This window comes from Lonchura striata, chromosome 1A, assembly GCF_050655825.1.
Source record: "Lonchura striata isolate lonStrDom1 chromosome 1A, ASM5065582v1, whole genome shotgun sequence".
NCBI lineage: Eukaryota > Metazoa > Chordata > Aves > Passeriformes > Estrildidae > Lonchura > Lonchura striata.
This window is the reverse complement of record NC_140741.1, coordinates 32,155,091-32,183,077: the sequence shown is the minus strand read 5'-3', so window position 1 is coordinate 32,183,077 and position 27,987 is coordinate 32,155,091. Positions and strand designations below refer to the sequence as shown.

Genomic DNA, 27,987 nt, shown 5'->3' with positions numbered 1-27,987 from the left:
GGTTTCTGCAGCACAGACACTTGTCTGCTAGAAACAAGCAGTGCACTATTGGCACGGAGGGAAATGCCAGATTGCCCCAAATTGCTGTACACAGCCACACCCTGAGTAAGCACGGGTTCGTATCAGAGCCTCTCAGATACAGCAGTGCTTGCTGCATGAAATACATTCTGTATCTAGCTCCTCCATGCTCAATAATGGCTTATTATAGATCAAATATTTCTCTTGCTTTGTAAGAATCAAACATTGAGAAATCATGGCTTCTGCTGCTGCTACTAAAAAAGGGGGATTTAATGTAATGTAGAAGTAGTATTTTTCACAAGCATATGCAATTGCTGGTTAGAGGTAGCTTCTGATTAGTATTCCACTCCTGCTTTAGCTTTTCACACAAGTTTTTTGGGAGTGTCATTAACCTACTATATAATTTTCTTCTTTGTTCATTCAGCTCAATCATTCAGTTTACTGTCTTGTGGAATTTAGTCATTTTAGTATAACATTTTCCTGAGAAACGTAATTAAAAAAAAAAAAACAACTTACAAGGCACATGAAAATTTAGAAATGCACCATGAGAAAATAAAAGAGAAGCCTCATCCCTATTGTCAACTTATCAATTCTACAGAGTAGTCCACTATTCTTACTACACTTCTAAATGGGATAGGAAGAGATGAGATAAATGAAACAATGAAACAGTGAACAACGGCAAAAATAGACTATTCCAAAGGCATGAATATAGATGGAGAATAATGTAACTGACTTGATTAATTTATAATGAGTTTAGTTCTGCCTTTCTGATTCCCCTGGAAATTAACACTTAAATTTTGGAAGTACCATTAAGTAATGCTTTCTTATATTTTATTTTTGCACCTGTATGCAAAGGAGAAGACTTTGGAGGAAAAGACTATGAACTCACACATCTCTGTTTCCACAGAGAATTTGTAGTGTGAGTATGAGCATAATCACTCCCATGTATTCACAGTCATGGAACCATAAAACAGTTGAGGTTGGAAGAGTCCACTGGAGGTCATATCTAGTGTCCCTGCTCAAGGAAGGTCACTCAGAGTTTGGAGCCACCCCAGGACCACATTCAGACAGCTTTTGTACTTCTCCATGGACAGAAGCTCAACAACCTCTCTGGGTAGCTTGTTCAAGTGCTCAGCCACTCTCAGAGTAAAAAAGTGTTTCCTGAGGATCAGACAGAACCTCTTGTATTTCATTTGTCCCCATTGTTCTGTCACCAGATTCCACTGAAAGGAGCCTAGCTCCATCCTTTTTACTGTTACCCTTTACACAGGAATCTCCCCTGAGCCTTCTCCAGGCTAAGCAATTCCAGCCTTTCCTCATAGAAGAGATGTTCCAATAACATAATCATCTCCATGATTGTTTGCTGGACTATTTTTATTATGTCCCATATGTATTAAAATTACTATTAATTAACAAATATGTCATTGATTGAAAACCTTATATTACCTTATATTTTTCAAAATCTGATTAATGATTCACAATTTGTCTAAGAACTGTTCTAAACATTCTCCTCAGATGAGGTACAGCTAAGCCCCTGATTGCAGACCTGTGCAGTTGGAAAAACCCAGACCCTGAAAAGAGAGAAAAAAGGCACAGAGATCTCCAGCTTTTTACTACAGATTCACTGTCCTGTTCATGAAGCCAGCAAGGGTGGAATATGAGACAGGCTCAATTCACTACACCAGAAGATGTCCCAAGCATAGTTCTGTGCTTTAATAGCAGGTTTAAGACTGGACTTTATCATTCATCACATCCATCCTGTATTTATCAGGTATATTCTTCGGACTGGATATAGAGCAAGTGGGACATTAAAAGAGAAATTTCTTTCCTGCAGTTATATGCTGCTCATCTCCCTTTCATATACTGTGAGACCAGTCAATGCCATGCCATCAAGCTGTGCAGACAAGACAGCCAATGTCTGTACAGCCAGATCTTGAAACCATATCACACTTTAAGAAACCTGTGGGACTATTTGTCCCATGGGACTAGCTCAAGCACAGTGCAAACTTAGCTTTTGAGCCCAAGCTACAGTCAAAGTACAATCAATTATGTCCATCCAAAGTATATTAGTCCTGAGAGCCCTGACCCTTCATCCCCTTCATGAAGCGTATTTAAAGTCGATGTTTCTCAGTTAAAATATATTCACTAAGGGACATGGAAATTCTTTGGCCATCAACACCCACAGCAACATCTGATATGACCTGAACTTCAGCTTCACACAGCTGTTCTCATCTCCACCTTCCCTCATCTCATCAGTCTCTTTACATCAGAACTGAATTCACCCTTTTTCCCCCTTTCTTAAGCATCAGAACCTGCATGAGCATATTCTCTAATATCATTCTAACATTGTTAGACATAGGAAAATACAAAATCTGTCCTGATCATGCAACAGAGGGAATAAACCAGTCAGGTTCGGCATAATGATTTCAAGGGACTATTTACAAACACATTGACAGCAAACACATTTCCATTAAAATCAGTAAACCCTGGATTAGGCATTGGATAGTTAAGATTACACGTGGCACTTTAGTATGGCTTTTGTGGTTTTTAAATTTAGAAGCTCCTAAGAACCTATTAGTCTTTAGCTTTGTTGATTCCTAGCTAAATAATCTAACACACTAAGAGATAACTTGATCCCTATCCATGCCATATAATTCTAAATACTGGTGTCCCCTGAGCTGGACCAGGTGTTTCATGTAAAATGTGTCATCAGCGTGCACTATCAAACTTCGCTCAATCTTCCTTTAAATTACAAAGCAAGTTCACAGAGTGAAAGTCTACAAAATAGTAACAAATTTACCCACAAGGTCACATACCCTTCCAGTTACAGCCTTCCCATAATAAAGTTGCACCTAAGAATGGACACTAATGTTTTATGTGCCTGTAAGTAATTTTAAACTGGTGATATGGTGCTGCCTACCAGTCTTCCTGCTGTAGACACCGAGTCAGCACAAAGTCTAATAGAATCAGCAGTCAAAGGCATCTGTAGTTATGTGTGAAACAGGGTAGGAGAGAAGCATTGTGGTCTTCTTGTATTGTTTGAGGGGTTTTTTCCTATACCAAACATAGATTTTCTTTCCCAATTTTAAAGGATTTAACTTATTTTCATTTGGAAAAAAATTTTGGTTGGGGTTGTTATCTTTTTTCTTCTTTTTGACCTTAGCTTGCTCATCTCTAGAATATTAATTTTTTGAGAATTTTAATACCTCTGTTTTCAATGCATTGACATAGTTCATTCTGTATTATTCAACTCAGTTATACAAGGAATAAGTTTAGTCCAAGTAAAGGGTACTGAGATTCCTCAGCATATACACTCAGTTCTTAGAAATATAGAGAAAAAATATTATTTTAGTTTCATTTATAAGATTTTTTTAATTATCCCTAATTTTTTTTATCAAATTCAATAAGTATTTCATTTGTGTAGTGTTTGATTTGTTCTAAATTATCACAGAGAATATTGAAAATATAGATGTAGCTACTTCTAAAGTTGGGTATTATACTAAAATAAATTTATAACAAATAAAATAAAACATTTCCTTTAAGCAATATGAGCCTATTTGATTATACAATAATTTTAAAATCCCAATACTGTAAGAAGAGTTTCTGGCGATCCATACTGATGAAAAACCATGTGGTTCTTATGCCATCTTAAACTAAACATTTGTATCCTAATACATAATTGTATCTTTTAGTGCAAACCCAAAGAGGACAAAACGTGTAATCCAGTTGATTTTATGGTTAGTAGCAAACATTGGCTCAACAGCTCAATATTCTCTTATTGAATGTGAGCAAACCAGCTCTGAAATCATGACATGCTGAGAATATTAGACCACACCAACATGGGATGAATAAATTAAACATAAGTGAGTGAATGATAACCACAAAGAGGTAGACTCTTTCAGAATATTAAGACACATCCTACAGAATCTATACCTGAGAGAAAGCAGCAGAAAGAGAAGAAATCTGTGGACAATAGAAAACTACTAAATCAGGAAGAAGTCATAAATACCAAGATATCACAGGGGTTATGTGGCCACTTGGTTTGTTAGGATTTTTTTTGTATGGCTTGCTGGTCCTTTGGCTTGTCTGACAGCATCCTGTTATGTCCTCCTAGCCTCATTTGCTCATAAATAAGGAGATAGTAATTAGTCTAATACTCAGTATATGTTACTCACTACTGTCACCATATGTCACAAGCTGCCCAGTGAGATTGTATTATATTGGGTTATGGGATTTTTTTCAGAATCTCTGCATCCCTGCAATATTCAGAAGTTGTCTGGACATAGACTTGGGAAACTGACTTGAAGTGACCCTACTTCAGCAGGGGCCTTGGACCAAATGACCTGTCAACCTCAACCATTTTGGGACATGTTAGCACAAAATTTTTCTTGGTAAAAGCAAAACTCTATAACATCACAAGTAACAGAAACGAAGCTGTCCCCATATGCTACAAAATGTACAGTTGCAGGTTTCAAACTTCAGATGATTTTACTAATTATGTGCTCTATCATGTCAGAATATATGAACAATCTCATAATATTTCCTGTCATCTTTTTTTCCTGTTCACTGTTTCATTGCTCAAGAAGATGAAGCTCTGACAGTTCAAGGAAATCAAACCTTCTTTCCACATAGGGTACATTGGAAACAGCCATGTGAGTTCCCTCAGCAAGATGGATCATTTATTCTCAGAACTTTTTTGACTCAGATTCTGAAAAGCAGAACTTCTCTTGGGAGCATGGAAGAAATCATGGTATAAATCCTACTTCTGCCAAAAACAATATTTGAGGCTAAAAAATATGACAGGAAATATTCATTTTTTCTGAGATACTTCTGAAACATGTCTTACTTGTCAAGTGTAGCCATGATAAGATTCTGGTCACACAGGAGCTCTTTTTCTAAAAAAAACCCCTACCAATTCATATTAGAGTTGAAAATCTCTGCAGTGACATTACCTTGATTACTTCTCTTACAGCCTAGAAGTAAAAGTCATTGAGGTCTTTTATTGACCCAGTGAACGATATCTGCCTTGCAGGTCACAGTTTGAATTTCACCAACATGAAACCAGAATTTTCTTACCTTGTACTTCACAGTAAGATCTGAGCAATATGTTGCAGGACAGTGGTCTCCTTCTTTTCATCAATAAATATGTTCTTCTGACATTAAAATCAATACAAGCTGTAATTAATTTCAGTTGTGCAGCACATTTCTTGGTGATGCTGTTTGCTGTGGTGGACGTTTAATGATCTCTCTGCATATTTCACTTCTTCCATCTTCATCTGATTATTCTATCTGGCTTGGTAAAAATCTCAGTACAAACGGTATTTCTGGGAACCTCAGTTAACTTTGAATGCTAAGGTTTCTCTCTCTGTTTTTAAGAATTAAACCTTCTGTTGTATTGTACTTATTTTTTCTTATTAAGCAAAATCAACTCTAAAAGTTGTGAGAACTCCTGAAGGACATTCCATGGGCTTCTGTGCAATAAGAACAGATATGCCAATAATTACTATCTCTCACATAAAACCCAGTGGCTTTGCCCACATGTATTATCCCCTTGTCTATAATTAATAAGAAAATGACAAATAAAATCCATGGATATTATTATTGTTTTTTACTTGAGTTCTGTTCTTCAAACACTGAAATTAGTAGCAAAATTCCCACAATTACAGTCAGTGGAAGATTTACACCAGCACTGCAGTAGCAGACAGGGCTTTGGTTCATTTCAGTAGCTAGCTCTACTTAGACAGAAGATTTATAATTCCTGCAATTGTCTTTTTGCTCATATTGTTAAGGAAGAGTAAATATCACCACAGACTGAAAATAATCCCATAACCCAAAAAAATGTCCTAGCAATCATTCTACAAAGCAATAATTATGCAAAGTTCAGGGAGTTAATATCATACAGTATCTAATTCATTGCCAGAGTACAGAAAATTATATTTATACTCAGGTTGTGTTTTAAATACAGAAGGATCTGTTTATAATCACGTCATAGTCTTGAATTCAAGTCTGTTCATTAGTTCCAGCCGTGCATATGGGTAGCCAGCTTGGAAAAAATAATTGTCATCTACAGATTATTTCAGACGTGTGTTTAAGTGAAGACTGTTTATACCAAATATACAGGGTCTGAATGCAAACTACAACCTGTGCTTAACGCAGTTTCACCATGAACATGTATAAGCTGATTATTGTGTGAATTTGGAAAATTTGGAAACAGTGGAACAAGGTATGTTGCTGTGCTGCTCCTGGATGGAGCTTCTGACAGAAGATCTCATAGTTCATAATCTATTATACATGTCAACAGATTCTCCTCTGACTTAGATCTAAGGTTCAAATTTTCTTCTTTTTTTTTTTTTTGGGGGGGGGGGGCTGTAGTGGTCACTGTTGTTTGGGGTTGGCTTTTTGTTTGTTGTTTTGTTGGTTGGTGGGTTGGTTGGTTGGTTAGTTTTTTGTTTATTTTTCTCTGCAACTTACTGACTAAGGCTACCTAATCTAACTTAGCTGTCTGTACAAGGAAAACAAATATACCAAAATCTTTCTCTGGCACTGAAAGCACCAAAGGACTAGCAGACCCTGGCCAAAGAAGCTCTCCCAGCCCCCACAAGAAGATGGCTGCATGAAAACTGCCTGCTGCCAACAGTCTGACTGGCCCATGAACATTTCTGTCCTGTGCCCAGGAATTGCTTAGGGAAATACTATTTAGCTCAAGCCAAAAACCATGCTGGGGACTGTACTAACAATTTAATGATGTTGAAAATTTGAGTTCTAGAGCCTGGGAAAATTCCCTGAGACTGTTTCGTTTACAGAGTGTCTGTAGCCTCAGACCTAGGGGCTTCCTCTAGCCTTTTGCCTCTGTGGCAAAGTCAGGTAAGTTCCTTAATATTGTGCACTTTAAGAAAACATTGAGCCATATGGCACCCCAATTAAATTGAAACATCTGCTGCAGCATCTATTGTTAAGAAACTAAGTAATGACATTCCTTTCTGTCTTTACTGAACTGCCAAAACATTGTTGCTTATGGGGTTAGTTTAAAGTGACTGGTACTTTTTTCAGTGCTTCTGGATCACTTTTAAGAGGCACCTACTACCTTCCATTATGTTTGCAGGAAGCAGGAGGTTGGTGTTCCTGCGTGTTACTCCCTGAAACAGCAACACCACAGCTGCAAGACACTTTGTCTAGGGACAGCAAATGTTGACCAGAGTCAGAAATATAAAGTGATTTGAAAGACTTGTAGCCCAGCATATTACTCCACAGCACTTATCAAAATGTGCTAGCCTCAGTAAAAAAATCTGCCCTCGCAAAAGGTACTGCAGAGATCCTTCCCAGGACTGCTTTGGGACTAGTCTGTTCAGCCTTCTGAGAGTTGCTCACATCCTTCCTGCAACCTGTTACTAGAAGGAAGAGTTTAGTTTTCACTTACTTACAATGGTGTAAACATGAGTCACACACAGAGCCAAAATTAATGTCACTCATAGTCCTTGCTCAGTGTTACATTCCTGTAAAATGCCTCATGCTGTCAAATGACAAACCCATGTTAAATGCATTGCACCTGATAATGCAAGCTTTCAAACAGTTTTCTAACTAATTTTGACTGTAAATGACTACAGAAAATAACTTTGAAATAATTATATTTTTTTGCAGCCCAGACTGCTGTCTAATTATATTCCAAGGAAGTAGTAAACTCTTCTATCACTGATGAATGGTTGGCAACATCGTTTATTTTAATGGATATATATTACTTTGAACTAAGTCTTTGCCATCTGTTCTGCTCCATAATTAGGAATGTAAAAAGAACATATTTCACAATTACATCACTAAAATGTATAATGTATGTGTCTTTAATGCATATGTATGCTCTCTGTATAATGCAATATGCATCTGTGATAGTTTTACCATGTTTCAGAAATAAATCAGGATGGACAGAAGCTACTTTGTCATTATCTACTAATTTTCTTGACTGTCAACTTTGTTCACAAAATTCAGAACATTATAGTAGAAAGATTCTATTGTATAAGCACTTTAAGCAATGTAAAAGTATACATGTAAAAACGGGAATACATCCAATAAAATAATTTTAAATTCAGCATGTTTAAAAAATAAACTTGTCAAGATGCAACTACAATTCTGTAACCATATGTTTCCTCCTGTTCAATGGACAGCTCTGAGATTTTGTTCTAATCTCTTGGGATTTATAGGAATAGAAAAACTGAAATAATGACTTATGTAGCATTAGTATACCTTAATGTAAATAAGAAATCCTGGGGCAGACATGTTTGATTCACTTATATTCCTTATATAAGTAATATTTTCATACTACTCTGCTCAGAAGAACAAGAAAATAAGAAAAGAAGAGAGAGCCAGAGAGACACAGAGAAGAGGAAGAAAGAAAGAAAGAAAGAAAGAAAGAAAGAAAGAAAGAAAGAAAGAAAGAAAGAAAGAAAGAAAGAAGGAAAAATATTATCAATTTTCAAATTTTAATTGTCTTTATTTATTATGACTCACTTCTCTTTTTGCTTACATGGCTATTGGTGGAGTTACTCCTCATCCTTAGCAGAGGATAATCAAACATGGATTCTACATTCAGCAAAAGTGCCATTAACTGAACAGTATCAGGGAAGTTCTTATTCTCAGTTTGAATTTGGAAGCTAACAGTTAATTTGTTACAAGTTTTCAGTAACAATGCACTTTTTAAAAGACAGTATTAGACTGAAGTCCTACAGAGATTTATGAATATTTCTGCAAAGGCTATGGAAATAATTTTTTAACCATATGCCAAGTTCTTAGTGCCATAATGTCCTGAGACTTACAAAGTTAAGTTAAAAGTCTTTAGTCCCACAAACCTTAAGTAAGGGTAATGGCATCATATGTAAAGTATCTTCACAGTCCTACCACACTCACGCTTCCATAAGTACTTCCATAGATGGATATAATGATTTTAATATCAAGTACAATATTTTTGTATTAAGTTTCTACCTAACACAGAAAGAACAGCATATTGGAAAATGCAACAAGTACATACATCACAGAAAGACCATGGTATTGTGGTCATTCTAGGAATCTTTCACACTAAGGATAAACAGTGGAATGAGTCATGCTTTCCACTTCTGCACACTGTGCATTAACTGTATATTGGAAAGCACCCTGTTTAGATTGTACCAGAGATTTTGGATAATTCTGTGAGGAATTCTGTCTTATTGTTTCAGCTTGCATGCCATTAGTGGAAAGGTTTGTGCTGCAAAAGAGACTCATTATGATAATAAGCCAGTCTCTGGGATCACAAGGCTTAAGGTTGTATCACAGACTGAAGATGACAGTTTACAATATCTTCCCAGTGCCTCTGGATCAACCAAGGTCCCTGTGTGGGTAACCAGTAGCACTGTGATTATGTATGGTAAAGTATTGCTCTAAAGTAGTCAGACTGACTGAACTATGAAGCGATAAATATCTGAAAAGAAAGCCCCTTCATTTCTGCTACAGAATGGGAAAAAAGAGGAAAACCAAAAAAACAACCCACAATCCATGTTTCCTCTTGAGGAAACAATTTGAAAGAGAGAAACAACTGCTGCTGCTCTGAGCAGCGTACTGGGTGTGTTGGTCATTTCTGACTTCAGCAATTGTTGTCAGTGTATCCAAGAGTATTACCAACAAGCTCAGGAACATGTGGATAGTTTTGTCTATTTAAAATAGATTTAGGATGCAGAAGAATTTTCACAAGTGGTAGATTACTACCTTGGAGGTCTTATATAAATATCTGGTAAGTAGTTGTTTATTCTTTGTAAAATAGTGCACATGCACTATTCTGCCTATCCAGGTGTTGTGCTCTGACATTTTATAAGCAGACCAACTGACTCAGTACTACTCCTTTATGTTTTCCTCATCACTGATGCAAAAGCAAGTATCCCTTACAACCTGTTGCATGGCAAGATTGAAAGAGTGATGCTTGAAAACCAACAGAATGAAGGGTGAGGTCAGGCAGCATCACACACAGAATAACTGTATGGAGGTCAAGAGATTTGGTTTCCCTGTTTAGCCTCTGTCATTGCATTCAAGCCGTTGATCTCAAGGAATCCACTTGCTCCTTACCTTTTGTCTCTATTTCTTGTTTTCAGACTAGAGAGTGAATTTCATCTCATTTGGCAAAGGTGACAAAAAAAACTGGAAGCGCCCTTTCTTCACCCTATGTTCTGATATTAGAAATGAAGACCCATAAGGTGGCCCCATGGGGTACCAAGACAACTATATTTTTAAGGTCACTTGGTATGTGATTTTCTATACACCATTGTCTCCTAGGATTATTTTCCACTTTTTTACCACTGTTAAAACCAAAACATTAATTTCTTGTGTTGAGTGGCATTAAGACCTGGGATGATTTTGATAGGTATTTGCCAACAGCTTTAAAATAATAGCTATGGGTTTCCCAAAAGTTCAAAGCTGCTTTGACCTTTCAGGTCTCAGTGACAAACAAACAGTATCTTTGGCAGAGGAAGCAACTCATCTTGCTGACATCTATGTATCAGGGATGGATTTGGGCAAGGGGGCTGTCAGCTTGTAACATGCTCAGTTATCTCTGAAATCACCCACCCTCAAACTAGATTTTTCTAGAGTTTTGAGGTTTCTGGCCTATTAAACAAATAGAGTTTGCCACAGGAACAGTAATCTAATTCTTCCCAGACCTGGATAAGAGCAACTTTTGATCCAGTTACTTTTCTTGACACCATCAAATATGTAGATCAGAGATGTATTATTTGCATCACTTTATTTAATGGCGTTCTGGCTACAGGAATTTTACACCAGGTAGGCCCTACAGACTGTTATACTGCCATAGACTCTACTGTGAGTGTGTTACACTGATATAGCAATAATCTTTAATGAGTGTTGCAATGGTTAATGACTGCTATTCTCAAAGGGTTTAATTCCCACTACATCTTATCTCTCTTGACTGAGAATAAAAAAATCATCTGCTTCAGTCTGCAACCATATCACATTTTTCAAGACCATTCTGCTCCTTTCTGTGACATTTCCTACAGAGCACTATCAAATGACATAATTTTTAAGCAGAAAAAGCATACAGTTATTTATCAATTCATAGAAATATTGTCGCTAAGATATTATTGTAAATCACATGCACCTCATGCACATCCCAGCAGGGGACCCTTGCAAGGTTCCAGGGCTGTTGCTGAAATACAGCACTCTAATTAAGAAAATGCTCAAGCTCTGAATATTCCAGAGGTGATTTTCTTTGTTTGCAACCATCTTCTTACATTACAAGAAAAATGGTGATTAAAAGGGAAACATTTAAGTTCAGGGTTAAGAAAAAAATACCTACTCTACTTGTTCAGAATTCTGCTCAGAATTCTCAGGTCGAGATCACTCTCTGAGCTTGTTCATAATTCTGAGCCCCAGATCATTTTTTCTGCTGTCAGTCAATATTTAATCTTGAAGACTGATTACAGAACACAGTAGTGAAAACTCTAATGTGAAGTGGCTAGACTTGTCAATGCAGCCTTTTAAAACCTCCTTCCCATTTCTCCTTTAAAATCTGTCTAACAATACTCTAAATTTTTCTAACAACAAAAGTCATATTTGAACTCTGCTGGAGAACAGAGGCAGAGACAATAAACTATCGAGGTCCATTCTTCAGTATGTTTTTATTTTACATACATAGAAGACTAATAAAATAATTTAAAAGTAGACATAAAATACTTGTATTAAGGTCTTTAACACAAAAAATAATATTTAATCTTGTTTTAATTATTTTAGATACTGCTCTCCAAACTGACTATTCTATCAGCTTCTGGGAGACTACTGTCTTTGGAAAAGTCTTACAAGAATAAATAAATAAAAGTCACTGAATAAATGCAGAAAACAAACAAACAAACAAAAAAGTCAAGCTTCTTATCTTAAGTATCTACAACCATAGATTTGACCAAAACTGTGGGATAACGTCTTGGAGCAGGCAACACCCTTTTCTACTGATTTTTTTGAACAGGACCTCTTTGGCAGAGAGGTGAGACAGATATCTGGGGAAAACAATTACATTACAAAACCATTACAACAGGATTCAACAACATCTGGATGATCTAACAATGGTACAAGCATAAGGAGAACAAGGTGTGCACAACGTTTTGAGCAAAACAACCACTGTAGACATGGTTATTCCATTTAAAGAGAAAACTTCTGTATGCTGAGGAAGAGTAAAGTAACACTTCACTAGCCTTCAATCATTACAGATGGATTACAACAGCATGTAGCATGGGGAAAAGAAATCAAAACTGACTTTGCTATACAGTCAAGTTAACTCAGACGTTGCTAGTCCAGTCTCTGGCAAAATGACTCCAGTAATCCTTTTCAGTGTGGTTATTGCAGGGCATCTGCTTTCCAAGTACGTGCATTGGTACATGTGTGGTGCTACAGACACACACATATCTGCAAACAATTTCAAATATACAGGATTTTTGTCAAGACCTCTATTCACTGTTTTGACTTATCTGAAGGTATGTGTGTGTTTTACAAAAAGTCATTTATTAACAACAGGGTGATTTAAGGACAGTCTGAAATTGCCCTTGCACCTGCAGATTGAAGTCCGACTCTTAATCTTAATTGATAATATTTTGATAAGAGTAAAGCATATATCAGAGTGTATGTGCAAGTACACATGTGATTTTTAGAACACGAACACAAATCTTCCTGCATACTTAGAAGTTAAACTGTCATATACTAGTCCAAATTCTGTCATTGTTTTAAACTAAAGATCAGATTCCAGTTAGACTAAATCTATTATTTGTGTGCAAAGCAATGCCATAGTAATGATGTAACCTGAATGTAAAAAAATCAGTTTTAAAACCCAAGACATAAACAGGAATATTATCTGAGTTAGAGGGTATATAGTGGGAGTTTTCCAGTTTTACGTGCACTTATCTGTGTAACAAATATTACTTCTACAGTTGAAAAACTGCCAAAAACAGATAAAATTTTTCCTACTCTAGATAGGACTTAAATATCAACTTTCTATTTTCTCCCTCAAACTGAAGATCATTTTCTCACTCACAGAATTACAAAGAGATTATGATCATTTTTCAATACTTTCAGGTGTTTTTTTCATCACAAAAGAAAATATCCAAAGCTATATATTGATGCTTAGTAATAGCTTTGACTAGAAGCAGAGGGTACAAGAGTGTTTCATATTCTACAGCCTTCAAAATCCATCATCAAAAGACAATACTTGGATCACAAAGTGCAGTTTTTTGTTATATAATATTATATAAACTTCTTAAAGTGACCAAGCTCATCTTAACAGTAGGGTTTTGTTGGGTTTTTTTTGACACCCAGAAGACTGTCTCAGAGCACCATTCATTTTTGAAAAACTCTTTCAAATTCAAAGTCTAAACTGATTTATGACTTTTACCTTGGGCCATGACCATCCTTATCCCTTTTCTACCCACCACTAATTAGCTCTTTGATACAAGAAACATTCCAATCTCCTTTGGATCTTCTTTGGCTAGCCTACATTTAACATGATCTTGGAGGTTTTTTTACAGTAGCTCATTATTTCTTCACTTACCAAATTGGCTTTGTTTGCACCTTGCTGAAGGAATGACTGTAGCATGAAGTCATTCCATGAGAGACACTGAGATCAGCAGAAATGCTATACAAATATTTTAAATCAGAGCTCAAACTTTCAGGAAACACATTCAATCAAGCACAATCATACGGGGGGGAAAAAAACCAAAACAACCCCCAACAAACAAAAAATAATGAAAACAAAACAACACAAAGAAGTTCTCATTTTCTGGTACCCCTAAAAGTAGTTAAGCCATTTCCATGAGGCAACTAAATTTCTGCTATTGGTAAGAATCAGCAAAAAGGAGAGGGCAGTATTTCCCCTAGATTTCATGTTCTTCCACTTTCTTTTAAAAAAAACACCATTCTTTAAAATTTCCTATTTCAGGATGACATTAAAGTGACTTCTGAGGTTTTAAAAGATTTTAATGTTTATCTGCCTTATTAAAAAAAAAAAAAAGGATTAACACCTTTACAAGCATAACTTGTTAAAGAACATTTTCTTTCAAAAGCATTGATGAAGAATACACAATCTCCCTTTCCAGTCCATTTTCCTTTGCCTTATTCTAGCTGTATAAAGGTTGAGGAGTTGGTCTAAGGTAGTTGGGTAACCAGACTGCTCCTACAGTCAGAGCAGAGATACACATCTTAGCAGAGAAGTTCAGTAGGTGTATAAAATATGTGCCTAGGCTTTCTCTAGATTTAATGCAAAAAAACCAGACACATTCAAAGATCTACCACAGATGAGGTGAATCTCATTATCTTTCTTCAACCACCTTCTACAAGGTATAGGAAACTGGACTGGATCATGATCTGAACAATAGTGTTCATTAGCAGTTGTTCCAAAATAGCAACCAGAGAAACATGAATGTAACTCCAGCACAATTCAGATCATCATTTGGCCCCCGGTGTTGAGTAACTCCCATACTTTCAAAATTAAACAGTTTGCAAACCACCGAAACTGCAAGCCAAAACTTGCCAGGTTGGCTTGGCATCAGAAGAGTTGTTGTGGGAAAGTGCTTAGGGAATATAAATCTGCCAATCTATCCTTTTACTCGTAGTAAATCACATCTCTGTTGGTGGCCTTAATATTAATTCTGGTACAGTAATGCAAATTAAGAGGATATTCCTGCATGAAGAACTGAATTAAACTAAAGGCCTTCAATTCTTCTCCAGTTATATAGTGACAGATGCCTGTTTCCATTATAAATCTATAATTCTTGTGAAAGTAATTTTCTTCATGGAGAAATCCTTTTATGGCAGCATAGCAAATAGTACAGAAATGCTGCAAAGACAGCATAGTTTGCATATTTAGTTCATTATAATTGCCCCAAGGTCTTTTGGACAATTCTTCTCCTATATCTTGGCATTAAGACTGTGCTCTGTTGCTTCAACATTCGAGTTTTGCAACACCACATCTATTTGTTGTATACCCTAGAGTCAGCTTAAAATGTGCAAAGCTTTCATCAACGTTGGCTTTGATTTCTGTTTTAAGTTCTATTTTAGATAAAGCATTACTTCCTTTTTTAAAAATTATATATATTTGTGCCTTGAGGGATTTTTGTAAGCATTGGTGATAAAGAATAATCTGTGTAATTAGAAAATGTCTTAATTTTTGGCAAATTACTAAATTCCCCACTCTTCCTTCTCCATAAAAGATAAACTGTTTAGAAATGAAATAATAGAGAATTTACTAACAAAATTAAATAGTGTGTAGTGATCTCAATTAGTATATTTTACAAACAGAAAATAGCTTTGACTCTTCTTTGGTTGGCCAGCTAGAATTCATTAACATCATCGGCATTCACTAATGGCAAAATTAACAACACAGCAATAATCTACTGAACCTACCATAATACTACGCCAAAAATAGGAAAGGACAATATGTTCAATTTATAAGATAAAGATATTCAAAACACGGTCCACTAGACAAACTTTCCAAATTGCCAGCTATTTCTTTCAGGTCAATTTGCAGGCCATCCCAGTGTCAAATCTGAGAAAATTTCAGTCCTTACAATTCACCAAGTGCAAAGTGGTAGCAGTTTACACAATAAATCAACCTGCTTTAAACATGCAGCATACAGGCATGGTATAGCAGAGATTTAAATGAGGAGGTAGTATTATAAAACTACCTCTTTAAGTCTCTGTTTGAGCACTTTCATTCCTCCAGATGACAGTTATTTAAAAATACTATTTTCTATTCTAAAATCCTCTTGAATTTTGTAGAGTTGATGCAAGATCTTAATGAAACCAGGAGGGTTGTAATTCTAATTTGTACCTTTAAAGATCACTTGAGTGACTAAAAAGGGGAGCAGAGACAAACACAAACATAATTTTTAAAAATCTACTATATAACTATACAATATCAGATTAATCTGATTAAATTAAGACTAAAGGAAAGAAACATAAATTGTTTAAAACTTGAATAGATAGACCTAGAAAAATAATAAGCTGTCATTTCTATTGATACTGACCCAGAAGGCCCCTTTTCCATACTGTGCTCTGAGAAGGAAAATATCATTAAAATGAGAAAAAGAGAAGATAATAAGGACAGAAACTTCCTACACCTAGTAGTTTGCTGAGAATGTGCTGAGGTGGAAAGATTCTTCAAGCATTAACACATACAGAAAGGGACCCCTTGTTTACAGTAAAAAAAAAAAAAATTAAACAAATCCCCCATTCTGAAAAATACCAAAGGGAGAAGGACAAAGTAGGAGGGGGGACAGTTCACAAACCCTATGAAATCAAAAGTACAGTTCATAAGGTTCACAAAACCTCACAACAACACAAGGTTTGCCCATCCCTTACCATTACTCATCTACAAGAAATGTTCCTGCCTGACCTCTGATGAGTCCACTCCCTTGCATAGTTGTTCCTTCTGCTTCTGGATGTGTTAGGGTGCTACACACATAGACTTAAGGAATCTTTGTTATGAGAGTGAATCTACATCTAGCAAAAAAAAAAAAAAAAAAGAAACAGGTGACTTTACTGAGTAGACATGGAAAAGTTTATGACTGAGGAGACAGGAGAGACTCTCTGTGTGTTACATTGGAACATAGAAAAATCCTGCAATAAATTAATTTTCAGCAGCACTACTGAAACATGGAAATTTGCTCTCCACAAAGGTGAGAAATATTTCACTAGCAGGAAACATACTGTCAGCTTTCCCAAGGAGACTGACAATTCACCTTATTTTTATCCACCCACTCTCTTCCCTGCTATTTTGGGACTTGAGGAGATCTAGACATGCTAAAAGAGGTCCAAGCACAACAAATTTGTATGAGCTCATGACCCAGTTTCACACACAGAAATAGTTAACAAGGTTGATTTTCCTTTTCAGCCATAATTTTAATGAATTTACCTTTGTCTGCAGCTACTATTCTACACTAAAGACAACAGAGTTGCATCACCCTGCAGGAAGTACTGGGATAGGAGGAACCAGATTGATTCCTGGAACTCTACATTTGCATTGGAAACAAGAGGTGTGATTTGTGACACCCTTAGCATAAAGCACTATTTCCTTCCAGCATGAGCAACCACTTCTGGTAGCCTGTCTGTGGGGGAGATGAAGATGTGCTTGCATGGACTGACAGCATATTCCTTTGAAATACTTCCAGGAGATCAAACCCACAAATTCTTAAACACAGCAGATACAATCCTGGATGCACAAAGGCCAACAACACCATTTGGAATGGAGTGAAAGAGACAATTTACTTCCAATCAAAAAAGGAAAAGCAAAACAATTTTCTCTCAACATCATTTGTTTCCAAAGAGATAGATTTTTGCAGTCAAGATATAGCACTTACAATTTACCCTCCAAAGTCTTGCTCCTAAAGGTATTAGAAAGCAACTTGACACAAGAAATCAATAGTGTGAGCATAGAAACTCTTTGAAGCAGCCTTGTATCCTTGCTGGGTAATAATGGGAGAGGGTGGAGTCACATAATGTTTGAACAACAAAGCAAACTGTAAGCTATGATAAATAAATGCCTGAAAGAAAACACCCTGGCCCCACCTTTGTCTGATTCAAAAGAAAAAATACCAGTTTCACCCAAACCACAAAGGCACACATGCACACACACATACATACAAACACTGCAATTCTAACTTCCATGATTTGATGACTGAAGCATTTTGAATAGGTGAATTAATGCATCATTGAAAACACTGCCCTGTTAATGAGAATTTTCAATATTCACACTCACATTCACATTCAAAAACATTTCTTTAATGCTTTTGCTTTCTAAAGATTTTAAAATTTCAAAGATAAATTTCATTTTTGTTCTTAAAATCCTATATAAATATTTTGTATTGCTTTTACTACAGTTTGCTACAGTGCTGACTGTTTCCCTTTGATATAGTGTCTTCTTCAGTTTGTGTCTTGCCTTACTAATAGATTCCTTGTTTGTTTGTTCTTTCTATAACAATGAAGAGCATCTACCCTACCTCTTAATTGTATTCCCTGCTTTCATTGTCCTTCCTTTCTCTCTTGCATGCTTATGTAGAAAGGCCAAATACTTTTCTTCACACTTTGACATATTTCTTCAACTTCTCCCTCTTCTTGACTGCACATGGCCAGAAAAGTGAGAAGTATCTCCCTACTGAATGACAAGCTGCAAAGTCACAGAGTAGCTGCTGTCTTCCTGGAGCTATATAGAAATAAATGATAACATCCATAGCAGGTAAAACCAAAGATTCCTTAGCCTTATATTCAATTCCCAACAGTGACGATTAGCAGGTGCCTAGGGGAGAGCACACAAACAGGGCAAGCATAGAATATATAAATTCTGTACATTCTCACAGCCTCCAGATATCTATGATTCAGAGATATGATCATTTCTTCTATCTCCAAGGAGGCTGAAGAAGCCTAGGGAGATGAAGAATGAAACATGACTCAGAGAACATGCTGTTAAGTGAAGCACAACTAACTTGAAAGAAGGAAAGAAAATGCATCTATAAATTAATTAAAATATTAAAAGTTGCTGTAAGTAAGTCTACCTCAGGTACAGGATGCAGTCTAGCCACAGAAGATATAACAGTCTGAACTCTGTAATGTAGCTGTGCAGAACACATTCAGATACACACCTAAAAGAAGTCCCTAACCCAGTTTGGTCAAGATAAGTAAGTTGCCTTAAAGGATTTAAATAGCAGGTCTTGCTAACACTTTTGCCTGAAGTATGTTAAGGAATAATCACAGATCTACAGTCTAGTTGCATTCAGAAGAGAAGCAGCAAGTTCTTCAACTGGCATAGGCAGGCATGACTGGTGCTATCAATCCACAGTATTAGACAGCCAGGAAGGAGAACAAATATACCCTGTGGCAGCCAATGGTTCCCAGTCTTCCATAATCACACTGCCACTGGAGATTGCTACACCTACAGTTTTGCAAATTGGCATGCTGTAGCAATGGACAGTAAGTCTCCTGCTGGTAAAGAGAAAATTCATTTGCTTTATGAAAGGTGGGTGTCATTAGCAGAACAGCACCAAGGCTTTCCCATGACAGCACTCCTTTACTAATTCTGCTCTAAATTGGGCAAAGTCCTTCCTAGCTTTCTTCAAGCAACATCAGCCTTTACATTGTCAAATAAATTATTTGAAATAACTTATCTGATTTTGTCAGAAGAAATTAGAAAGCACACATGGAAATTTCCAGCTGAAGTCCAGGATAACATAAAGTATAACAGAAGGAAAGAGTATGCACCTAGAAAGCCATAGTAGGTTATCTTGCTTCAGTTGCAATTATTTGTAGTTCATACATGCAATCATAATGTCACAGGCAAACTAGTACAACTCAGATTTTTACTTAAGGCATTGTCAGTTAGTACAAGTTTTTATCACTGATGCAGATATTGGAGAAGAAAAAAAAAAAAGAAAAAAAAAAAAGACACTTGGAGAAAGAGATTCCCCTCCCTGCCCAAGCTCATATTAAGTCAAAGATTGGTTTACCAGATATAGGCTGTCCCAGTTCCTCCAGTGAGGTGACAGGCAAAAGAGGAGATTGTATTTTATGTTCAATGGTCCTTTCTGACATTTCCTACTTACTGGATTCTATCTACATAATAAAGAACTTGGGCTCCTGCACAATTACAAAATCTGGAAACTGGATGTTGCAGTGTTTTATAATTTGACATTTGGACAAACAGATTTCTTCCTACTAATTAATGGGATCTGAACACCCTGTTTATAATGTTCTCCCACAGAAGAGTAGTAAAGCAGTTCCACAGTGAAGGACGGGGTACACTACCTTTCTGATTACAAACGAAATTTATCCATATTCCATCAACTTCCTCCACATTTGACAGTCCAGAAGGAATACTTTGTGGTGCAATAAATATTTGAAGCCTTGAGACAATCTCACATGGGGCAACTTTTAGACAAGCATGAGCACCAGCATAAAGGTGAAAGTAAAAATATATAGCCAACAATGGAAGGCTGAACCATGGTACCTTTGGCTTAAATAATCGCTTGCTGCCACTAAACAACACTCAAAAACATGGCTCTGCTGCAGCCTAGGTGAATCTAATTGCTAGCTCTTGCAGTGTCATCTTTGTCTTGCTGCTCCTGATCTTTGATGACAGACTTAGACAAGCTATGTTTAAGTGCACTGAGTCTGGTTATTTCTTTTCTAGTCTCATTCTAGAGAGATGAAGGGATAAATCAGCCATGGTTCTACTGCATGCTAACATCAATGAAAGAAAACATTGGGAATGGTGTGGGTAGAAGCATGTAAGGAAGGAAAAAGAGCACATCCTTCCACAATAACACCCAATCACAGTTCAGCCAGGCGTACTAAGGCCCATTAGAAAAATAGATATTCTTACAAGAAAATTGATGGTCTGTGTTCAAGGAGAGATCTACACTTCCAGCAAAGGTGTTACTTGTGAAGATAGATTAAACACTAAGATAGATGAAAAGGATACTATTATCCTAGAACTTCACATACTTCAAATAAATGTATGTTTTATGTAACTGTATTGTGATGCTATCAAATCCTAACTTTTCTGAGTACCTCAGGATCTACACTGAAGAGTCTCCTCTCTTAATTTCTCAGAGCACAAGAATTTCAAAGCAAATACAGACACAGCCTAGACATCTTAGGATGTCCTTGAAGAACTTACTCCAGCCACCATCCAAAAGTTTGTGCATTACTTTGCTTTCCCACCATATCAATGCTCTTTGGTCTTTATCTATTCCTTATTTCTTAAAAAACTCCACAGTATCTGAAAGACAGACAACCCTCTTTTATATAATATAGTACCATTGGGTCAAGTCACACTTCCTGGCATCTGCAGCAGGATTGTCCTGGAAGGTTTTAATATACTATTTCTCTCTTGTCCTTCTCTTTTCATACAGAAGAAAAATAAGTAAGATAGCCACATTGCCAGAGTCAATTATTCTTACAACAAGCCCAAAAGTCTTCAGTGGATGGCATACAAAATATTTTAGGAGAGCCTTTTATGTTCTTGACAATGAATAATCACATCTTTGGGAAGAATAGATGTCATCACAGAAACAAGGAGGAAGCAATATAGAACAGTTCCACATTCAGGTACCTTGAGACAGAGAGGTTAGAGGAGAGGTACCCTATTTGCTGATGAAACTGTGGATGCAGCTCTTCCCAACTGGTGTAAGAGCAGGAACCTTTGGAATGGAAGGCAATTTAATAAGTTTACATTTTCAATTTACTGAAGTAGTATGTATAGTCAGTAGTAGACACTTGGTCCATCACAATATAATCCTCATCTTGTTGACAGTATGAAGACATAATGAAGGCATCCATAGTGAATTTTGAATACCAGATTTTTGCGGTCTTGCTTCTGTGTGAAGGAAGCAATGGGCAATATTTTGCCTTTTTCTGAACATTTAGTGGTACAGTTTAATACACAAGTGTATCAGACATTTCTGTTCCTTCATATATTATGAAATCTGGTTTGCTCCTTGGTATGACATTCATTGTTCATAACATGATTATGGCATTAAGAAAAGACTCATTACAGAGGAAAGCTTTTCCATTCAATTCAATGCATTCTATGATTCTTTATCATGCTCTTGAAGCACATCATGCCAGTTTCATGTTATACAGAAGATGCAATGTGGATTATGACAATATTATCTGCAATGTAGCTCTGAAACCAGATCAAGCAATGAATTGCATTTGTTCTTTAATCCTTACACTGATTGCTATTTCCTGTCAAAGAGCAAAGTTCAGCAATATGGATAACCATCGACCTACATACAAAAAAAAAAAAAAAAAAAAAAAAGAACCAAAGAACCAAAACAAAAAATCCCAAAACCAAAAGCAAGCAAAAAAATACAATTTGACACATGACATGAAAAATGTACAGGAAACTAAGTACATGATATGTGACTGTACTAATTTAAATCTCTATTTCAGATATATGACCTCAAGACTGATAAATGTGTTTTCTTTTAGCTCTGACCTGATGTAAAAAAAGGGGTGAAAACCAGGCCCCTTTGTTCCAGCAAACTTAAGCATGAAATAGGAATGATAAAAGAAACAATGGGACTGCAAAACCACAACTGCATAGATGTGTCTGCAATTGTCTTATTTAAATATCTCTGATAGCAATGAAAATCGTTTTTAATTCAATGGAGAAAAAACATTCTTTGAGAAATTAAAACTGAGCCTGAAATCTTTGTGAGGTGGGAGCAAACAAAAAAGTGTCAAAAATATTACACCAATAAATGTCAGTGAACATAACAGCTTCTCTTAGGAATTAGAAGTGGTCAGGCAGAACTGGTACCACTACAATTTGCTGCTTTTTCTTGCACAGAATTTAAATAAATCATACCTCTATTATATTTTTTTATAACACAAGATTTATTATTCTTAGAGAAGTCCTCAGCTAAAAGGATTCAGCCTTAATATGCTTTATGTTAGTAATCCGACCAACAAGTACATCAACCACCTTTGTTCCAAGAGTGGCAGTGGCCTTCTTAGGGGCAAGGCACAAAACTAGAGGAAGTAATAAATATTAGATCTTAATCTGGTGCCTCAAGTCTGTAAGTATTCTCAGACACGTAGTTTTTACACACCCAAATATGGCCTTCAACACTCATATCATAAATTTAAATGTTCTATTTCACTGCAAAGTTCATCTTCTAGAAAATGGTATGAAAAGTAATTGTGTAGCAAGCAACTCAGCATTGATTGCAACTCACTCTTCTTTTTGACTACAGGACAGATTTGTAATTATGGAGGTTTAGATTTAAACTTCAGAGGACACTACCTTCAAGCCCATCTATTTCACTCATTTTCAAAATGTAAGAAATTATTATTATTTTCCACATTTTTCTTTTTTTTTAAGTATCAGTAATACAGAATTCCTTTGCAGACAGATGGCAAAGAACAGAAATTAAATATGGAATCAAAACATGTAAAATATTATGTTAAGAAAACCAGGTAACAGGGGAAATTAAAACTATAGGCAGAAAAATTCTGCACTCAATGAGAATAAGGACAATAATTGATTTTTAATAAAATTTGGGAGTAAATGAAATCCGAGTGCCTGTGAATATTGTTACAGAGTAGCAAGAATATAAATAACATCAGAAAAGGAAGACGACAAAATTGTTAATGATGTGGGAAAAGGTAGAGGTGTTCAGTATGTTTCCGTTTTGTATCTGGAACACAGCTAAGTGTGCTTTTGCACTATAAATTAACAGTGATATATATTTCCTTTTCCAATCGTAGCTAGGAATGATGTTGAAGAGAATCAAGTAAAAATTATCACAAAAAGATAAGCAGGCCTGAGTTACTTTCTCCCAAAAATCATGAGTCATCAGGATCCTTCAGAATTTCAACACATTTTGAAGACTCCAGATTGCCTTTCAGAATTTTTTTTGCCAATGCTTCAAATTAGAATTGTTATGGTGCAAGGGAAACTAATGGTACAGCTGCAACAGGACATATGTTAAATGGGGAATTGCTAATGTGTATTATTTAATCTTACCGAATACCACTTTTGCTTCTAGTATCATAGAATAATTTAGGTTGGAAAAGACCCTTAAGATCATTGAGTCCAGTCATAAACTGCCAAGCACTGCCAAGTCCACCATTAAACCATGTCCCTAAGTCCCATATCTACATATCTCTTAAAAACCTCCAGTGATGGTGACTCAACCACTTCTCTGGGCAGCTTATTTCAGCTTGCACTTATATGGTCTAAATTTATACGAGGCAGTATACAAATGTGCGAATTCCTGTTGGTTGCCTCTCTGGAAGCATGATTGAAATCTCACTGAAGTGTTACAGCATGATGACTGCATTTATCCTGAAAAATTGACTCAAAATTATGTCATTTATTGTTAGTCCACCTAAATGCATCAGGACTTCTGAGTGAAGCAAGCATAACAAGTGAAAGACACAAAAGTTCTCCATGTGAGGAGGTAACCCAGACTCTACATAGTAACAGAAGCTACAGCTCTTAACAGAAACCACTAGATACTTTTGTTTCTGACCCTGATTAGAACTGTCTGGAATGGCTTTCTCACATATTTTAAATACAAATCCTGGACTACTAAATGTTGTCTGACTTACTATCGCAACCAAAGTCTTCAGAAGCAGAATACTGTTAGCTGCTCCTGCTATTTGTGGAAGAGAGAGAGTGGTGCTTGTTATCAGTTTCCTTCTTGAGTGTCATCCAGAAAAAAAGGCCTGCTCACCATTCCCTAGCTTAAGAAGTGCTGAATAACCTTTGGCTTTTCTACTCACTTTTTTGCATCCAAGCCATTCAATCTTTTACAGTTTCCAGCTCCATCACCCTAGTAATTATCCATACCTCCTACTTCAGTACCAACTAAAGGACATTCTTAGCAGCATATTCAAGACTTCTACCAGGTTCTTCAATACCCTTTTTCCTGTATCTGTCTTGAAAGCAAATAACTTTGATCCTTTTCACCTCATATGACATATACATTTTACATCTTAATATGTGTCCTTTTATACAACAAATACAGAGATAAACCTGTACCAGGGTTTAGAGTCCAGTATTGCTCCATCACACAAGACTACCCTAATCAGGAAGAACACAATCAGAATGCCTCAATTGTGATTTCATTTAAAATTTAAATACTCAAGGCTCAAGAATAATCAATACTGCCTACTGTCACTTTACTGTTGAACATACCCAAAATAAATAAAAGTTATTAGTAGACTCCACAATGATGTCCATGGAATCTTGTGCTCAAAACTACATACTCTTCATTTCAGAGCTTGCTAGAGAGTATCATTAGCCTGATAGAAGACCTATCCTCAGAAGCTATAGCTGTGCCTTGTCTTAGTGCCACGAGTCTAGAAAATATAACTTTCCTTCTTTTATAAGGCCTTAACTACTGGGATGTTTTAGTACTTTCATCACAAAACAGTTTCATTCACAAGCAGATGTTTGTTGCTGCCTACTGCCAAACTCTATTAGGTGCCTTTTCAGGCATACACTTCTTGATGAATATCTGCAACAGTACTGACAGTTGGTCAAAAGTGACTGTCAAAAAATTCAAGTAATACATGATCTTCTTCAACCAAGATGGACTTATTGTCTTCAATGTCTCAGCTTTGGCTGCCAAATTGTGTCATCTTTTCCTGTTTTTTTCTGAGGACACATTTTAGATCAGCCTAAGAGACTTACCAGCTTGAAATATGAGTGAAGTAATCCTTTCAGAAAGTGTAATAGCATGGTAGCATATTTGTTGCAAGATTTTCACATTTAGAAAACAACTTAAAATATTATAAGACACTGATTAATATAGACTACTATATTCTTTATGAAGTCCATGGAAACACAACAGAAAATGAAATATAATTATCATAAAGTTAGTACACCACTGCAGATAACACACACAGTAAGGTGCCCTTTGATCATACAGTCATATGGTTTATGGTACATATTTTAGTTATCTATGAATAATACACTGAGTAAGGACAGTCACTACGTTTTTGATTATAATAAAATTACTGGAGTGCATTCAGCTGAGCCTTGATCAATGATCATTTAAGGATACTCATTCCTTCCCTTCTTTTGTTATTATTATTTTAATAGTACATTATCAAATCAGGTACCATTTGTACATGCTAAATGGAACCATTCTTCTCATAGACTTAATCTAACTTCAAAAAATAACAAAGGCAGCCTATTCGAGCAAGAGTAATTATACTTACAGAAAAATTTACTCAATACATAACCTTCTCCTCCATGTGAACTTCTGTTTTCAATTATACACACTAGCACAGTATCAAGGATGCTCAGCTTACTAAAGATGTTATTCTGTGTCTAGTACTAACAGTAGCAGTGACTGGTGGCAGTTGTGCAGAGGACTATGCATGGGATGCATGTGTAAGAGTGGAGCTTTTTCTGGTTAATAATTACATCCTTTTAGATTAGCAAAGACCAAGAACACCAGTAGGTTGTCAATCAGAGAGCTGCTGCACACCCATACAAAGTAATCTGGTGGTTCCTTCCTGTATATGGTTCAAAGGACAGATCTTATTTCTGTAATTACAGTAACTCCATATTTTTCTTATTAGAGTGATTGAGAAGCTGAATCAGTGAAAGTGGAAGTGGAAACACACAGGTAGTGATGCTAAGATAGTAGGAAAGACCTGAATATCTCCTATTGCTGAATTTTGGCTCATCAACCATTAATTAGGAATTTATGTAGTCATAAAAATGGTTGACAAACTGTTGTGCCAAAGTCTATTGACTTATTGCATTTGAAATGTGAATTTATTCTATTATGTTCATATTACAACTACAGTATAATTACAACAGTTCTTTGTTTAACTTGCCCACCAAGTGTTCTTGCAGTCTCCTTTAAATTAGTAGAAATTAGTAGCATAGGCCACGTAAACATAATATTTGGTTTATAATGTTGGTATTATGTTTGAGTTTAAAATTAGTGTCAAGATTCAAGAAAGATCAAATGGAGACTTGATAGATCTGCATATTGTCTTTTAGCAAGACTTTAGCAATTTTATTACTTATTATCATTATAATTATTGAAAACCAATTAAACTTTTCTATCCATTCTCAAATATAGAAGGACACATTTATATTGACATTGTCTGTTATAATGAATTCATTATTAATTAATTGCTGAATTATTTTACTGGTAGTACAGCATTTTGGATCAACTCACGGATACAATGGAATGATCTAAATGTTATAACTACAGTGGTCACAACTCAGATAAGGCTTTCGTATCTTCAAACTTCAAAGGGAAGGTAGAACACAATCCAGTTTCATCTGTAGTCTAATATTTTTATAAAACTCAAACACAGTCATAAAATAATGGTGTTTTTGCTTCATCCCATACAGCAATGATGCAACAATGATACAACAAATGTCCCTCTAAATTTTTACACAAAATCTTGAGATCATCTGTTCCAGTGTTTCTTTAATTTTAATGGAAAGATTATGTATTCACCTACTTTTGCAACTTGGTAATTTTACTAAATAACACATAGAAGTAAACATTATGTTTTTATTTGATTATGTCTTTTTTTCCCTCCTTGATTTTATTTGGTACATGTGGACAAACACAAAATTCATTGAACAGTTTGTGATATCTTACTATTTCCATCAATACATAGATTATAGGTTGAAAACCACTCATTTTGACTATCCCATTAAACAATTATTGAACACAGATCAATTTTTCACATCATTGCAGCAGTTCAAATATAACACTACTGGTACAAAGAGAATTACAGGAGCAAATACAGGACTTTATTAAGAATTGCCTTGGTACACAAATTACTCTACCACTTTGGCTCACTCAATATAAAGACTCCAGAGCAGGCAGAGGTGGATCATATTCCTTACTCCTTACCTACATTCTTTATTCATTAATTTGCTGATGACAGTATCAACTCATTCTACAAGACATAAAGTTGTTTTCCACATTGAAATTTGATACTTAATAGCCCTTCGACTATTTTTGTCCTCCAATTATAACTTTGAATATACTTGTTATCACTAAAAATACAATACTCTTTTTAATCTTGTTACATTCTTGGCCTTTGTGACTTGGCAGTGAGTTCTATGGTCTAATTACAAGTTTTATATATAGAGGTAATTACAGGTTGGGTTTGGGTATTTTTTCAGTTTTGAAAGTTACCTTTTAATTCTCCTTGATGTTTCTCAGCTCATGTTAAATGAGAGAGAACACAGTCATCTGATCTGTGGTACCTAGACCATTATTTTACTGTATCCCCTTTCTTGATCTTCCCTCTAAAGTGAAAAAAAGACCTAATCTTTCAAAAGAATTTTTTTCATATCCTCAGTCATTCTCATTACCTTTCCTTGATCCCACTTTAGTTCTTCAATACACTTTTTGAAATAGGGAAAACAGCTGCTGAAATTGTGCAATCTCTCTACTGGATACAAAGTGCCAC

The 27,987-nt window shown here is 35.9% G+C and overlaps 1 long non-coding RNA gene across 2 annotated transcripts in view; it reads right to left on the bottom strand.

Moving 5' to 3' along the window:
* The window catches only part of LOC146763430 (uncharacterized), a 40,782-nt gene that overhangs the window by 7,906 nt on the left and 4,889 nt on the right, over positions 1-27,987 (bottom strand). For both annotated transcript variants that reach the window (XR_014952151.1, XR_014952153.1), the window contains exon 2: positions 1-27,987. This exon is cut by the window's left edge and continues 7,906 nt beyond it. This is a non-coding gene — a long non-coding RNA (uncharacterized LOC146763430).